Consider the following 16,976-nt stretch of genomic DNA (forward strand, 5'->3'; position numbering starts at 1 on the left):
GTTATAAACGTGTAAAAGAATTTCGAATAGGGAAAATCCAATAAAACAATGGAATCTACGTCTGAAGCTTAATAAAATACATGAAAGTTTTTAAGAATATCAACACTATACCAGACTTTTTTTTAGAAACAGAAATATAATGATATTTTTAACCGACTTCAAAAGGAGGGGAGGTTACCAATTCGTCGGAATATATTTTTTTATGTCTGTTATTGCAGAATTTTTTTTTAAGGAAAGTTGGTTGGTTTAGATCCGATTGTTGGCTCATGAAGAAATTAACGGATAGTCTTAAATTTTTTAAGCGAGAATTGAAGTCGTTTTTGTTTTTTTCTTAAAAATTACTTGTTTTTCTTTTTTTTAGAAAATTTATGTTGTTAAAGGAAAGCTGTCGGATGCTGCCTTTAAACCTATTGGAGGTTACTCAGAAAGGTATTACATACTGAACAAAACAAAATACAGCTGTTTAAATCTACCATTGGAATTTTAATGTACTTTTTAACAGGCTTTTTTAACTGCGCTGGTATGTACAAAACTTCGAGCTTTTAAAGTAGATTTCTTACAAAGTTTTTGAGTATTCACTTTTATAGCCCATTCAGGCCTTGTGAAATAGTAGCGCACACTGCTAACTACTACACCACAGCGGCCGCCTACTTTATTATACCAAAATTATGTTGGCTATAAAATTTCATACCCAAAATTTTTATAAGAAATCTAATTAAAAATTGACCAGATGGCATATTGGATCCGCCATTATGAAGATCGCAATTCTGACAGCGGTTTCGTAATTAGCGACCCCGGAAACTTCCTAGTACGAAATTGCGAATCATTTCTCTAAAGCTTGGAATTTTGACCGCACTTTTGGATGGAGAAATAATCAAGCATACATATGTATGTACGTGTTCAGGAAATCAGAGCTTTTTAAAAATACACATGTATCTATGCTTAACAAAAACATAGTGGCTCACTAAATAATTAGATATGTATGTATGTATGATGTGCTGTGCTATAAATTGGGAATTATGACTACTTATGGACACGAGTATATTTTCCGTTGTCTTTTCTTGTTTGTTACCAAAAAAATATACATACACACACACTTATTGAATAAAAGGAATCACTTCCAGTGCCGTCCGTTCACGTAGACAATTTACTGCGCCATCGTCTGCGTCAATAAACCATTAATGATAAAAAGTGAGTTATCAAATAAAATGTTTGTTTAATTTAGTACGATGTTGTCACAGTAAATTAGGTTATAAATATGGCTTGCAATTTTCATAAAAAGCAGCGCAATAAAACAAAAGAAAAAATCTGTCAGAACAACGTTTTGCACATTTCATGCCTCAGAGCGCCAAATCGTGCCAAGTCCAGCATAGCAAAATATGTAGCCGAAAGGCGTTGAAGCAGCAGAAAAAACAAGCTTTTTTTTCTAGTTTTTTTTTTTTATACCTCAGTGAGGATCGGGCGGAAACTAATAAGTCGTAAATTTCCAACTGTCATTTTTTCCCAACGTTCGATTCGACAACGTTTCGGTGGTGTGATTTGTTTTTTTGGCGCGCCTTGGAGCAGAAAAACAGCAAACCGTTGGCAAATGAAAATGATAAGTAGATACTAATAATGTGGCTGAAATTTCTCTTTTATGCTCGAGCAATTTGGCCAACACGTTCAAACATTCTAGCATTCGCCAAAGGAATTGTGCAAAATGTTCATAACCACTTTGGCATGAATTATATGGCAATTTTTTATCGCTAAAAATTATTTTTAGCTTCCAATAACTAAGCGACGATTTTAGTGCTGAGCGACTGTGCGAAATGTTGTGGCATTTATTAAAGGAAATGACCAAACCTTTCAGCGTTTCTATTTAACTGCAAATCGATAATTTCTTCGAATTCTTTTTGTGGCCATTTGATGCAAAATGGAAATATTATATTTTGGTTATACTCAAAGAAACGTGAGGTTTGGATATTAATGGGAATGTTTGAATAGCTTTATTATATATATACATACATGCACATACATATGCACATATTTACATACATAATTTACGATTCGCAATTAATGCAATAGTAACCTGTGAACTGAAACTGAGACTGAACTGAATATGCACGTAAATTGATTATCTTAAAGAATAATTTCAATTAAGTAATTAAAGAGCTTTTAGAATACTTCTAACAAGGACAGTCTCCACTGTTCTAGGGTTTTAAAATTTTTTTGTTATGGCGAAATCGATGGTCCTCTCCAATAAGGACATAATTCCAAATTCCGAAAATAAACACTCTCACAACTGTGAAGTGGCTCACGTCTCTAATCCTTACTACTTACTGTAGAAGTTAATAATTAGTACGTACTTATAGTAAGCATCAGATATAGGTATGAACATATTGATTGCAAAATTCCAGGACATAAATTACATGTGAAAATAAAATATAGTAGAAAATAACGTATATTCTCTACCAGTAGAGAAATAATCGGTAGAATCGGGCTGCTGGACCCTATTGAGTTGTAGTACACAGTTCTGACCACTCGGCTACCGCGGACGCCATGCTCGCTTCATTCGTTTGCTTACTTGTGTGCTCAGAGAGCGAAGAATACAGAAAGCAAAGCTGTTGTTAACTATTGGTTAACTAATGGATGTGAAAATTTCTCTGAATTAAATACGGTTTTATCAAATTTCAATTGGATTCCTACATGAATTAGAGCCGTTTACACCCTGTCTGGTTAAACAAGTCGATGTGTTTAACTGGAGGTTAGTGTTAACCCGACATGGTTTAAGCCTCCGTGTACGAGGTGGGGTATACCACACCCCAGCGGTTTAAAAATTGTAATAATTCCTAAATAATAACAAGTAAAGAAGTATAAGTTCGGGCAAAACCGAACTTTATATACAAGCCGCGCGTATTAAATATCGTTTTTTCACCTTTCAGTAAACCGCATGATATGCAAGAGTATTTTTTCCCGATGTCAAACAGTTTCGATTATAGGCTATGATATTTTACAAAACTCAATAATTTTTTGTCTTGTTTAGAGATTGTTGTAAGTTGGCGTTTTTAGTTATTGAAACATCGGAGTTTTCGTATTTCTGAAATTTTCCGTTATATGTTATATGGTGAGTGGAAGTAATTTTAATGCCAAGGTTGATAAGTGTGCCGAGTTTAGTAGAAATTGATAAACTGTTTACCGAGATACACACTCATTTTCCGAAAATTCCCCTAAGTATCATTTTAAGCTAAGAGGTGATTGCATATATCGATTTTGAGTAAATAAGCTTAAGTAGTTACTAATTTGTTGCAGTTTTCGTATTTCTGTAAATTACCGTTATATGAGAGGAGGGCGTGGTTCTTGTTCGATTTCAAATATTTTCAACATGTTTCTTAGTCAGGCCATAAGAAATTTTCAGCAGAGGATACTGCATTTAATCATAAGTGAGCGGTGCCATGCCCCTTTCGAAAATTCCGTTATATTAGACACAGTTCGCCTTAAAACCAAAACTTTATATCTACCGACCGCTACTTATTTATTTGTGTCGTTGTAGAATTATTCCTGTTGGACGAAATCCATGAGCTCCTAAAAACAGGAAAAAGTCATAGTCAGCTCCAGTAAATAATTTGAATAAAATGCATTTCACGAATTTTTCTTTTTTTCTTTTCCTTTTTTTAACAGCCATAATAGTTTGTAGCTGTGCAAGCATTTCTGTGATGGAACGCTAAATAAGCATAAACACGCTTACCAAATATATTCATAAAGCCAACAAAAGTCAACAAAAATGCTATTAATGGCGATAATAAATATTTTACTGCCATTTTGAGGGTTATTGCCAACATTTGGGCAAATATGCTTAAATATGTTATTAAGACATAATTTCACAGTTCAGTTACATCTTGGCCAATAATTTGTTGTTCCAATTTGCTTATAAATGCTTTCTGTAAAACGTGGCATAAAAACGCATATACAAACGCATGTATATATATACGAATGTATGAATAATTAAATATATATAAATATATATGTACATATCTATGATTCTTATTCCCTCTTGCTGGAACAGAATTTAAACACCAATCAACTGTATCTAATAAATATCGAACGAGAAAAAAAAACATTAACAACAAAAGGTACTAAGAAACAACTATGCCCTAAGAGAATAACAAAATAACGTATCCACATTAATAGTAGTTATAGCAACATAATGCTCAATGTAGTAGTACAATTTAAATTGCAGTACCGGCGACGTCTGACCTTACGCTTGAAAGCCTTTTTGCATTGGAAATCCTTGACGATTGTGTTTGGTACTTGGTTGCTCAAGTATTTGTGCTCAAGTGACTCTCCATATAAAAATACTTGTTTACACACATGATTTTGAGTGTTTGCTTTGATTGTGAAAGTTGTTTTTAGTATTGTCATTGTTATTGTTGTTTAGTGTTTTTTAGTTGCTCTTTTGCTTGCCATTTTATTTGGTAGTATCTTTTATATAATTTGAAATAATGGGTAGGTTCAGAAGATGCAGCAGTTGAGCGCAACCGTTGCTGAAAAAATCAGTTACCGAAATGTTGCGCCTTCTGAATGTGCCCAACAAAGATTGGATATTTTGCGAAAAGTAGCCGGAATATTACCGTTTATGTGTATGAATGTGCCCCTCTTTAAATTATATCAAAAAGCTACATAGAGGCTAACTATGTATTTATATATACTACGTTTATACGCACAGAATAATCGACTTAATTGAAAGCGCATTGACACCGTACACATTTCGCTCTAGTGTTTATACTTACGGCTTTATATCGGCATCAAAGTAACCGTCTTCAAAAGCAAACAAAATAAGCTGTTTTCATTTGACATTTTATAACTTAACATAATGGAAAGTGATAAAAATCTTGTTTTATTCAGCATTATAAAATCGTGGCAAAGAAAAGGAACGATTATTATTAATCAGCTTTTAAATACTGATGCGATCATTTGGAATTTGAGCGGAACAGCTGATCTCCAATTCGCTTTGAGTGAGAGCGGTGTTTATACACTCTTTCTAACTGTCTGGAGAAATAAACTACCGATTTCAAATGGAGTGTGAGCCAAAACACTTCGCTCTTTTAAAGCGAATTGAAGTTCAGTTTATACATATGTTTTGAATCGCGGCGAAATGAATTAAAGCGACTTATGCATGCGTATAAACGTAGTAATAGTTTAGTAAAATAAACGCTTTATACATGCGCGCGGTTGTGTGCCAAAATAGCATTTTCCTATCGTCTGTTTGAAAATAATCTAGAATATTTTGTCAATCTTTTTTTTCGTTGATTTGACGTAGTCTACTTAGAGTTCTTCAAATAGGGTATACGGAGTATTTAAACGCATTTAAGTCAAAGTCTAACAGGTAAACACCAAAATTTCGGAGAAAGGCTCTCGGATGCGCTATGCTTAACGTAACAATCGTAGTGATTTCAAGCAAAGTTGCCGCTGAGCGCGCGGTGGTTCCGTTAAATGACGTAAGCCATAAGGCTGATCAAAACTATGGAGATTCTAATATTCTTAAACAAATTTTATGTACGTCTTTCTACTCGCTTCGTCTCAAAAGAGCACGGTATGAATTGCAGATATCCCATGGAACCGGCGGTTGTTATCCCAAATAACTCGAGAATCTTGTCAAACCAAGTTTAGGTAATCCGAACGCCTAACGAAAATTAATATTTGTTTTGGCAAGCGGCAAACAAAGCAGTAAAAGGCCTGACTACATTGTAAAAAAAAATTATAAAAAGTTATGGTTCTGATATTTCAGGCCCCTTATAAATTCCAGGCTCGGGCGAATTCACCCCTTTTCCCCCTCCTTCTTGACAGGCCTGGCTCCCGGAGTAACCGTATGTTAATGCTTGTAGAAAGTAGTGAGATGCTATTATTACTCTCCGGGACATAGCTTAACATAGAAGTATCGTTTTAGTTCGCGTTGTCTAAGACAAACAATGACGAATGTATTTCACGATTCTATTCTGTAAACAATTACAAAATATGTGTTTTTTTTTTATTTTTACCTTGTTGATTTTTTTTTTTCATACAAATTAACCCTTCGTCTGACACATGAGCCCAGCCAGGCCTTTTCCATTTTCAAATTACAAAAAAGGGCACTTTGAATATAGCTAGAGGCTTGAAATTGCAGGTAGCTTACTAAAGTTTAGTGAATTACCAATCTGTAGAAAAATCATGTTTGTATCATATATATAAAGCTAGGTATATAGACATGTTGATTAATACATCACATTCGTAACATGTAATTCATTACATTACATTCGTATATGTAATTTTTACCTAAAATGGAGGAATGCAAAGTTTTTCAAATTTTCTTTTGTTTTTTTGAATTATCATGGCAAGAGATGATTTGCATTTTTACCTAAAATGAAGGAATCCAACCATTTTGCAAAGTTTTCTTCTGAAATTTTGTATCATTATAACTTTACTCGCCTACAAAGCTCTTCCGTGTTACTTGGAACTCGCCTGCGCTATGCTAGTCCTCTCTTGACCACAGCGCTCAATTTTTCGATGGCGTTGAGGTGTGGGATTTGTGTTGGCCACTTCATTACGTGAAAATTTTGCTCAAGCAGGCGACGGTGTCGAATATTTTCAGATTTTTTATGCGCAATCTACTTGTAGAAAAACTCAAGCAAATTTCAAACTGTGAGCGTATATCAAAAAAACTCTAAAACTTACTTGTGGAACACGTATGTGTAACTCGAAGTTACTTTGAGTAGCTTGTGGAACAAACCTATTATCGAGGGCTTATATTCAATAGCCTCTATCTGCAATTTTCAAAAAACAACTTTGTGATGTTAGAACCCATCTGGGTCTTTTTTGTCATCACTGGTGTTAATTCCGACTTTGCAATTTGAAAGTAAATTCTTCTGTCAAGCGTGATACAAGGTCAGATCTAACATCACCGATGACAGTTAAATCTTAGGTGGATTTTTATATAAAAATCTGGTATGAAAGACCCGGTGATATGCCCATAAAAGGATTGATATAATTTTTTGTATTAATTTCTTAGGCATATCAAACAACTATAACTAAATTATCATCTAACTTTTTAAAGTACAGTTTAAGGAAGTTAAAACGTTATGTAAAAACCTTAAGAAAATCCTAAAGTTTTTTGTTTGAATTGAAAATTCAGTACAAATCAGTACAAATTTTGGAAAATCAGGACATTAGCGTACTGATTGAAGAAATTAATAAAATCAGTACAAGAGTTGAAAAATCAGTACTGTTCTGATAAAATCAGTACGTCTGGCAACCGTATTTTCAGAATCCTTTGGATCTCCGTCCTGCTGGCAAACAACTCCTTCCTCAGGGTTTGCGCTTTTGTCTACAAAGTCCGGCAAATTTGTTTGGAGGATATGTTCGTTATTACTTTTGTATTAACCCATGGTACCAAATGCCAGCAAGTAAAACTTCCCAAGCCACTGAAATTTAGTAAAAGTCTCGACAATTGGAGCTTTGGAACTGAAAAGGGGTAATATGGTCCGATGGAACGAACATTAATTGTTTTAAAAGCGATAAAGGAATATTTTTTGTTAAAAACCTCATCAGCATCTTCAAAAACACCATGCCAATAAAAACGTCACACATGGTGTCCGGCACAAATCCCAGACCTCAAAGCTATCGAAAAATTGAGCGCTGTGATTAAGAGAGGATTAGCATAGCACAAGCGAGCTCCAGTAACATGGAAAAGCTTTGGAGGCGAGTAAAATTATAACGAGGTAATATTCCAAGCGAAATCATAGAAAACTCAGTAGATAGCATTCCCAGACGTATGAAAATCATTATTAAAAGCAAAGGAGTCTCCACAATCCTCTTGATATATACCTCCTAAAATCTCAAAACAGAAAAGTTCAAAACTGACTGAATAGAGTTGCCTTGCGTTTTTGCTGTGAATCGCTTGTTAGTTTTTCTGTATAATAGGCTTTATTCCTTAGATAATAAGGACAAATTTCTGAAAATTTCAATGCAATCAGCTTATTATTAAAAAAGCTATGTTACTGCAAGTTTTGATCGCGTGTATTTAAATAATAAAATATAAGCTGTTATTGTCGCAATTCTTTTCAAAAGAAAGCTCTAAAATTAAATAAATATTTAAATAACATAAATAAATAAGTTTAACTGAACAAATGTTGCACATAATTTCTATATAAATGCAAAAAACCTTTTTTCTACATTCTTTTGCGATGTTGCTTTGACCAGGGCTTGAAACCAGGCCCTGCGGAATGGAAGCACGCACTGCTTACCACTACACCTCATCGGCCGTAAAAGTCTCATATGTAATTATGTATATTATAATAGATATTGCTAACTTCTTCCTTTCTGGAGTTTAATCTATTAAGTTTTAATTCTTCCGAGCGTAGGGAATACAAATGTTACGTTTTTTTAGTTTATTGAAAGAATCAAAAGAAGCTTTCTGGTAGCATTTCATATGATAATGCATAAGAAGTACATATATACATATAAAATGAAATTAAATAAATTAAGCTGCAACCACCACAGTAACATATAAAATATCCACATCTTAAGTTTTGCACAAACTTATGTACACTTTTTTTCTTGTCGAATTAAAGTGATATGGCTTTAGGTTTTATCCCATTTCTTAAGCTACATTTTTTTCCGTAAACGTGCGAAGCATAAGAAAAACTATCAAAAACGTAATCACATTTGGGAGCTCTTTTAGATACCTGCGTATAAGTTTGCTCCATTCTTGGCACTTGTCAAACGATCATATTTTATATCCACGTAGCTACACCTGCACGTACTTTAAAAGCTATTTCCGCAAATTCAAGCGCAGCGTCGATGTCATGAAAATGGGTCGAGCGATTTTTACGTCAATACTGCATTTCTTAACACACATACGCACGTACTAGGGATGTTGATTTTTCAGCTTCACAATTCCGAGATTAGTCCAGGGATTTAGATATTCATTACTTTTCAACAACTTAAATGGAAAAAATTGGTTTTTATATTGTTTGAGAAGCTCTGATATCAGAATTTGTTTTAAAGGACCTTCTAATTTCAAAAATATGATTAATTCCTAAAATTATTTAAAGAATTCAATGCAATGTAGAATAAAAATATGGGTACCAAATGCAAGAGGAAATTTCTTTAGGATTTCAAAAAATCAAATTTTTTTGGATTCACAAGGACGAATACGTAATTTTTTAAGCTGATAATGTTAGAAGGACGAAGTTCGAGGATAAAATTTTAAAAGGACATTTTCAATACTTACCAGTCCTTTTGCACCATAAACTTTAGTCTGTTTCAATTCTACAGGGTTTTCTTATTTAATTCGATACCCATACTTCTTCACTAAGCACATTTCTCCGAATTTTTTAAATAATTTTTGAATCACTGACGTCAGAGAGGAAAACTAAAAACGCAATTTTACTGTATTAGGCCCTTGGTTTCGCGAATATATTGATATTAGTGCTTAAAATTTACTATAGCGCGATGTTATATGTATAATGAGCTAAACATTTATAAAAAAAAGCGATCAGCCCAGCGCCTTCGTCTTTACCTGGAGGCTGTGTCGGAGCCACAGCCGCTAAACTTAAACGTAGAATACGTGATATTATTTAGATCACATTCAAGTTAAAAACGGTACATAAAATATTCATTTTGATTTTATTAAATTTAATTTAATAAATCAGTAGAAATTGCAAAGTACTAATCCACATTAATTTCAATCATACATATGTACCATCAGCTTATAAATAGACACACATTTGCCATGACTTGTATCATTACTTAGATTAGTTTTTATTTCCTTTCATACTGCTGAAATATTTTAAAACCAAAACATTGTTAAACCTTTTTTGGTTTACACACATATTGCGATAAAAATTTAAATTGTAAATATAATTCCCTTAATTCAAGTTAAATTTAATTTCTAAATCATATGGCAACCCTCCTAAATAAAGTTCAGAAGCAAATATTTTTAACCCATGTCGATTTATACCCATACTTTAATAGTTAATTTGACTTATTAAATAATTTAAGTTTAACTTTTTACATAGGTGGGAACCGTCCTTAATATTATAAATGCTGAAACTAAATATTTTTTAACACTCTTTTGTTTGACGTCCATATTAAAATATTTCATATAATTTAATTTAATTCGACTTTTCAAATAGATGGCAATCCTGTTCAAATTATTTCTAAACCAAAACCTCGTTAAACCTTTTTCGTCTGACATTTGTATTGTGATACATATTTAAATTATCTTATACTCTTAATTAAAATGTAATTTAATCATAAAATCAGGTGGCAACCTTCCCACATGCAGTTTAAAAATAAAGTCTCTTCAAGTCAATTTTGTTTTTTATTCATATTGAAGTAATTTATTTAACCTATTGCTTATATTGAATCTAACTTTGTAACAAGGTAGCAACCCTCTGCAAAATATTTTCAGACCACAACCTCTTTCGTCGGACATCCATATCAGGATATACATTTCAATTTTCTGCCTTTATTTAAGTCGAACTTGCTTTTTGAAATAGTCTGCCACCTACATACAATTAAGAAATAAAGTCAAAACCATTTCGATCGATACTCATAGTGTAATAATTTATTTAAATTAAAAATAAATTGAATTTAATTTTTTATCAGGTGGCAACGCTTTTTGAAAAAGTAAGAAGTTATTGCATATCCACTGGCCCAACAGTTTAATTTGATACCTCTTTTGTAAAATACATACATACATACATACATAGATTACTTAAAGCAAAACAGATCACATTAACTACAACCAACATACAAATGTACATATATATGTGTGTATTTACATACGTACATACGCTGCGATTAGGTTATAAATATTGCGACATCTGTTACTCAAAAGCCGAATACACACATAATTTTTGTCTCCTTCTCTCACTTCCAACGCATGCACGTGTTTGCAAAATAACGACGAAGTTATTTTGTATGGAAAATCACTTATGCCCATATATTTGAATAAAATAAACATATTTAGAAGATATCAACCAATACTTTCCACATACCAAACGAAACTCTTGAAGTTTTTATTAAAGGAAACAAAAATAAAATCATTCGAGCGGTTTTCGAGCATTTTGGTAATGAAGAAAATTGGCAAATTTTTTAAACAATTGTTTGCCTTAAATTGCTCAATATTTGTTGAATTTGTACACGATAATATTTCAATTGCTCCAGAGAACATATGTCCTGAAAATAAAAGTTATATCTGCCAATCATACGCTGCTAGAGCACTTTAAAGGCTCAAAATTGACCCCAAAATAAGCCAATATTTACCATAAATCTGTCGTCAGGCTTAGAATTTTATCTTTGAAACGACATACTGTTCTTTGAAGTCGCTTGATCAGTTCTCGTGCTATGAGCATTTTCGTGAAGCTCTAAAAATTACAATTACAACATTTGAGCATAGCCTCCATATCGGAACGTAAAGCGTAGCCGATGTCAAAAATATTAATTATTATATTAATAATTATTAAATAAAACTGAAATATTGGCAATACTTGTCAATAAAAGGAGTTTCCATTATTGCCATCAGTGCAAATTGCAAATCCCGAAATTTCCGGGATTATTTTTCGAGCATCCCGGGATGTTCCAGACCTTAAAAATGACGGGATCCTGGGATTATCATTCCTAGCACTTACATATGAATGCATAAATGTAGTCGAACGAGGGGCAAAAGGCTTGGATCAGTGCGCTACATACCAGCAAATACCTGCAAATAAGTAGGTCAGAAATACTGTCTTACGTACATATAGCAGTAGTGTGTTGATGCGTACCTCAAATGCTTGGATTGAGTGTATGTATGCGTTTGATTTTTGCTATGTCAGCAACTACTCTTACATTCGACATCATAGCATTTATGGTGCATATCACATAAAGCCTCTTTTGTTTTTTCCTTATTCTTACTTACTGTCTGTATTGTAACAACGTTGCCAGACAACTGCAAACTGAGAGCGTTGAACAGTGACTACTAAAACAATGGAATATGGTTTTCACATGCACGTCTTTCTAAACTCTAGACATACGAATATTTCTCATGTATTTAATGCTATGTACACGCGCATATATATATATATATATATACGAATGTATATGGTTAAATATGGACTTGATGTTTATTAAGCCGTTTAATTTAAATTTTTGTGGAGATGGTGTAATGTTATTGGTTGAACCTAGAGCATAATTAGTAATAGAATTTAGTCTCTTTAAAATATTTAGATTTGGTCCCGGCAATATTTCGGGCACATATGTATGTATGTATATACTATCTACTAGCGTTGGCCATTGCAAAAATAGCGTTGAAAAGCCAATGTGATTCCTGGTCCACCTACCGAAAAAACAAGAAATATTCTATATGTTAAGCCAGGCAATAAGCCATATACTTACAGACCATAAGCACGATTTTTTCGAATAAATCGGTCCCTGGTCTACATACCAAAAGGAAAAGTATCCTACTGATAACACCGGTCATAAAATACGTGATAAATGTCTAGAAAATTAGACCATGAATATATTTTTGCGGACACATCGGCCCCTAGTCCACCTACCGATAATAATATCCTGGCGACAAGCTATTTGCGTGTCAAATTGCAAACAAATTCGACCATATATACGATTGTTTCTTTTTATTAATCTAGGTCATAAACAACCTGTGCGTAAAATCTAATTTTCAAATATTCTTCAAAAATATTTTTGAAATCAAGTTCTCTGAAACCATTGTTTGTTTCAAACCTGTATTGTAATATTTGATTAAATGTATTAATTTAAATTTTTTTAACAGGCAGCAATTAAAAACAAAGTTGCAAAATTTTAAATCCATTTATTCGCTACAGCATGATTGCAACACAAACATAAAAACTTTCAAAAATATAACATAAACTGCTATTTAAGACCCACGCCGGGTTCAAGCCCTGGTCAAAGCAACATTGCCAAACAAAAAAATATAAGTTTTTTCTTAACAACGGTCGTCCCTCGGCAGGCAATGGCAAACCTCCGGGTGTATTTCTGCCATGAAAAACAGCTTCTCATAAAAATACAATCGCCGTTCGGAGTCGACGTAAAACTGTAGGTCCCTCCGCTTTGTGTGAAAACATCAAGGTGCACGCCACAAGACGGTGGAGAAGCTCGGCCAAACACTAACATATGTGTAAGCGCCATTCTATTGTTATTATTATTACTATTCAAGATCGTATTTTCATTATAAATTTCGAAGAATCATCCGTATTTGTATAATTATAAAATTATTCACTATTTTTTAATCCAAAGCAAACTAAAATGCCGCATATACATATGTACATACCTACATTTATTTTATTTTCGCTCACCATAAGTTGCAAAGGTAGTTTTGCTCGACGTACATACATATATAGCTTTTTCAATTCAAACGAACACTTTCAGCCACCATAGATTTTACGGGCTTTCTGCCTTTGTTCTGCGGTCGTTTTGGGCTGTTTGTTGCCGCCGCCGCTGTTGCTTAGTGGTGTTAAATTTATGTGTTGCACTTTGGTGGTCTGGCAAGCCTGGCATTTGTTTCTTTTAGTCAATAATGTGTTTTTTACTTTTTCTCGAAGTCCTCATTTTTTACAATTTAATACTTACCAGTGATGTAAGTTGTTGCACAAAATTTAATTTTGTTGTACGGAGCTAATGGTGTTATTAAGGTATTTTGACCCAACATCACGATTTTCAGTTTTTGGATCATCACTTAAGATTTTAAATTGGCAATCTGAAAAAAGATCTCCATTTTGGTCACCAATTACTCCATTCTGCAACAGCTCTAATACTGGAAGGATAGCTAAATGTTTTCTTTTAAAGCTACAATGAAAGCGTTTCTTCCAAAAGGAAATTTTTGTAAAACTCATAGTAGTAGGCTAGATAATTGGCGACATGGGACGTGGATATTAAGTCAGGTTCTGCAGTAGAGGTGGAGAAATATCCATGTAACATTGATTGTTGTGAAAAAAATAGGGCGTTTAAAGGCAAAATTACGTTGGTACTTAAAGTTAGTTCGTCTTTCATATTACATTGTCATCGGGTTTTGCGCTAAGTTTCAAGTCTCTAGCACATCGGGAAGTTGGTTAGAATTGTAAGAAAAATTCCAGAATATATATCGTCGTTTATAGTATAAGACCGCGTATCGTACTTTTGCAATACATCGTAACTAACATTTGTGGCGAAAAAGATATTTGCTCACCCGAAGCTTTTGGCATCAAACCTTTATCCATTCCTACTAAATTATCGATACTTAGACATAAGAAGAAGGGATAATTAGGGATAAAAGAGAGAACCGTTTTGAAATAAGATAAGTTTTACTCTTACTTTGATTTTTGTTTTGAAAGGTTGTAAACTGGAAACTAATATAATTTCATTTTACATGCGCAGAGGTGTACAAAAGAAACATCGATAGTTGCCATCAACCATCTATGTTTAGCAAAAATGCAAAAACATCGATGCATAGACGCTTGCTCCACTTCTATTCTGCAGTGACAACCAAGCTGTCAAATGTTAAAATTTGTTCGAGTCGTACTGGTTTGAATTTAAAATATATATGCATATGTATTTCTAATTCGGAAATCCGCAGAGGTGTTGCTCAAGAACAAATTCTTCTATAGAGCAAATATTGTATTGGAAGTTCTATATTCGTCACTGTCATAGGCAAATACAAAAAATAACTTAAACAAATTTTTCTTTTAGATATTTATTTATGATTCCCCAATAATCATGCTTTGTTGCATTCCGTTGTTTCTTAAGGCTGGTTTTCACTATGTTATATTTTGACGTCAATATTTGTCGACATATTTTGACACAAGGTTATCTCTTTTATCCGTACGGACATATAGCTGGTATAGCAGCGCACGTACCTGATTGAAGACCTATCCTGATCTAAATCCGTCGATATACCGTTTTTTAATCCCATTTGACAACGTGTTTTCATTTATTTGACGACAAATGCCATTGAATTTGACATAGTGAAAACAAGGCTTTGCGCAGCTTTAAAATTAATTTCAGAAAATCCTATAATTTTTTATAGAAAAAGCCGATAAACTATTTTGACCAACAATTTTCCGTCACACAAGTTTTTAAAACTAAATTTATCTTCTTTTCAGTTTCTCATTGAACACATTTTATGAGTTTTTTTTTAGTGTTTATTTCAAAAAAACGAAAACTCCGAAAGTCGGGAAACAGGAAAAATCAAAAATTGATTTTTGTATGAAATTGTGTGTGCAATTGTTTCGTAATGGCTTTTCCAATGGAAGAATTTTAAAATCTTACTGGAAGACTTGGAAAATTCCGGAAGAACGCGAAAAATTTGAATTATTTTTGCAAATTAACGTATGATGATTTTGGACGATGTAAAGGTGGAAAATTCGTTGCGAAGCTCGGAAAATTTCAGATAATTGTGAACCCCGTTTTGAACATGAATCAATTGGGAACAATTTCGTCCTACGATTCTTAACCGATTCGAATGGTTGTTGGAAAGGTAGTTTGGAGGAGTGCACCAAATCTAAATTTTTCGGATAGGTGGCGTACTGGTCGAGCTACGCATTTGTTAAGGAGAAATAAATGGACCCGATAGGTGCTGCCAAAGTCGAGTTATACCAAAATCATACATATAATATATTCTCTTATCTATACTAGTTTTATAGAGAGAATTCCCTTTTTTGTAACAGTTAATCTCGCGAACGGCAGATCGAATTTTCATGAAATTTTGTCAAGGCAACGTTCTTTATATTAAGGGAGCGTGGCCGTATTCCTCTGGAAGTATTTTTGGTAGAGTCCTGGAACTTGGTATTGAGATTTTGAAAACAACCCTATACTCATGGAGAAAAGTGGAGGCTATTGGAAAAGGGGGCGTGGCTCCTTCAAAACATATTGAAACGTTTACTTATATGTAAATATATACATATTTGCACCCACCAGAATAAGTCTCCGTACAGTTTTTTTTTTTAATATTTGCAGTCTCTTTCATAATAAATGTTTTCGATAATTTTTTTTATAGAAACATAGTGCATCAAATGGCATATAAATTAGTGTTTCAAAATTTTTAAAAATTTTTACAAATTTTTGGAAAATTCGACAAACTTTCACCAAAATTTTAAACTTTTAACCAAATTTCGAGCGTGTAGTATTGTAGTTCGGTCAATTTTAGTATAATAAAGTTCAAGTTTTAAGTGGCTATAAGCTACCTTTGATTTTTGAGGATTTGTTTGCTGATGTTGTTGCGCATTTGCTCCGCATAACAAATGAGTGATAGTTTTTAGTTAGTTAGTTTAGTCTAGTTATAGTTTAGGTTCACTACCTAAAATGTCGGTGGCGCTGGTGTCGAGCTATTACTCAAAATCGTATTTGAGATCCGGTTTGACTCATATTCAAGATATATATCTATCGTAACGGTAGGGGCAATTCTATTGCAAAAAAAGATACGCTAGGTGGCGCTGGAGTCGAGTTATTACTAAAAATCGTCAAGTGAAGTCATTCGGAGGCACTAGGGATCAAAGTTAAATTACCACCGTTAAATCAAGCATCAGAACCAAGGCGGTCTTTGCTTTACGGCGACTTAACAGAATAAAGAAAATTCTTGATGAATGCGTACAATTGTGGGACATTAAGATATTGGATTGCTGTGGACCAATGATACTCGCCAGTTTGGAAATTCCCACCAACTATACCATACAGACTCGAGGACGATTCACCATCGAAACGGAGTTGCCGCAACGTTTTGACCAAATCTTTCAATAAAAAAAAAAATTAATTTTGGACGGGGCGAAGTTCCCAGGGTCTGCGAATTCAAAATTCTTTTTCAATATACTTCAAGCTTTTTAATTCCTTACCAAACATATGTACAATTTAATTCAAACCACAAACTTCTTCCAGTCCAGTAGTACCAACACTGACACTTACCGTAAGCGCGGCATGCATTCTTTCACTGCCATTCTTTTATTTGCGCTCGCTATTATCATAAGTATTTA

The 16,976-nt window shown here is 33.5% G+C and overlaps 1 protein-coding gene across 1 annotated transcript in view; it reads left to right on the top strand.

Moving 5' to 3' along the window:
* Positions 1-16,976, top strand: part of LOC118746563 (sphingomyelinase phosphodiesterase D-like) — a 282,083-nt gene that overhangs the window by 70,158 nt on the left and 194,949 nt on the right. The gene's annotated exons all lie outside the window — the stretch shown is intronic.

The sequence above is a fragment of the Rhagoletis pomonella genome, unplaced genomic scaffold (assembly GCF_013731165.1).
Source record: "Rhagoletis pomonella isolate Grant_MI unplaced genomic scaffold, Rhpom_1.0 Rhpom_scaffold_00010, whole genome shotgun sequence".
Lineage (NCBI taxonomy): Eukaryota > Metazoa > Arthropoda > Insecta > Diptera > Tephritidae > Rhagoletis > Rhagoletis pomonella.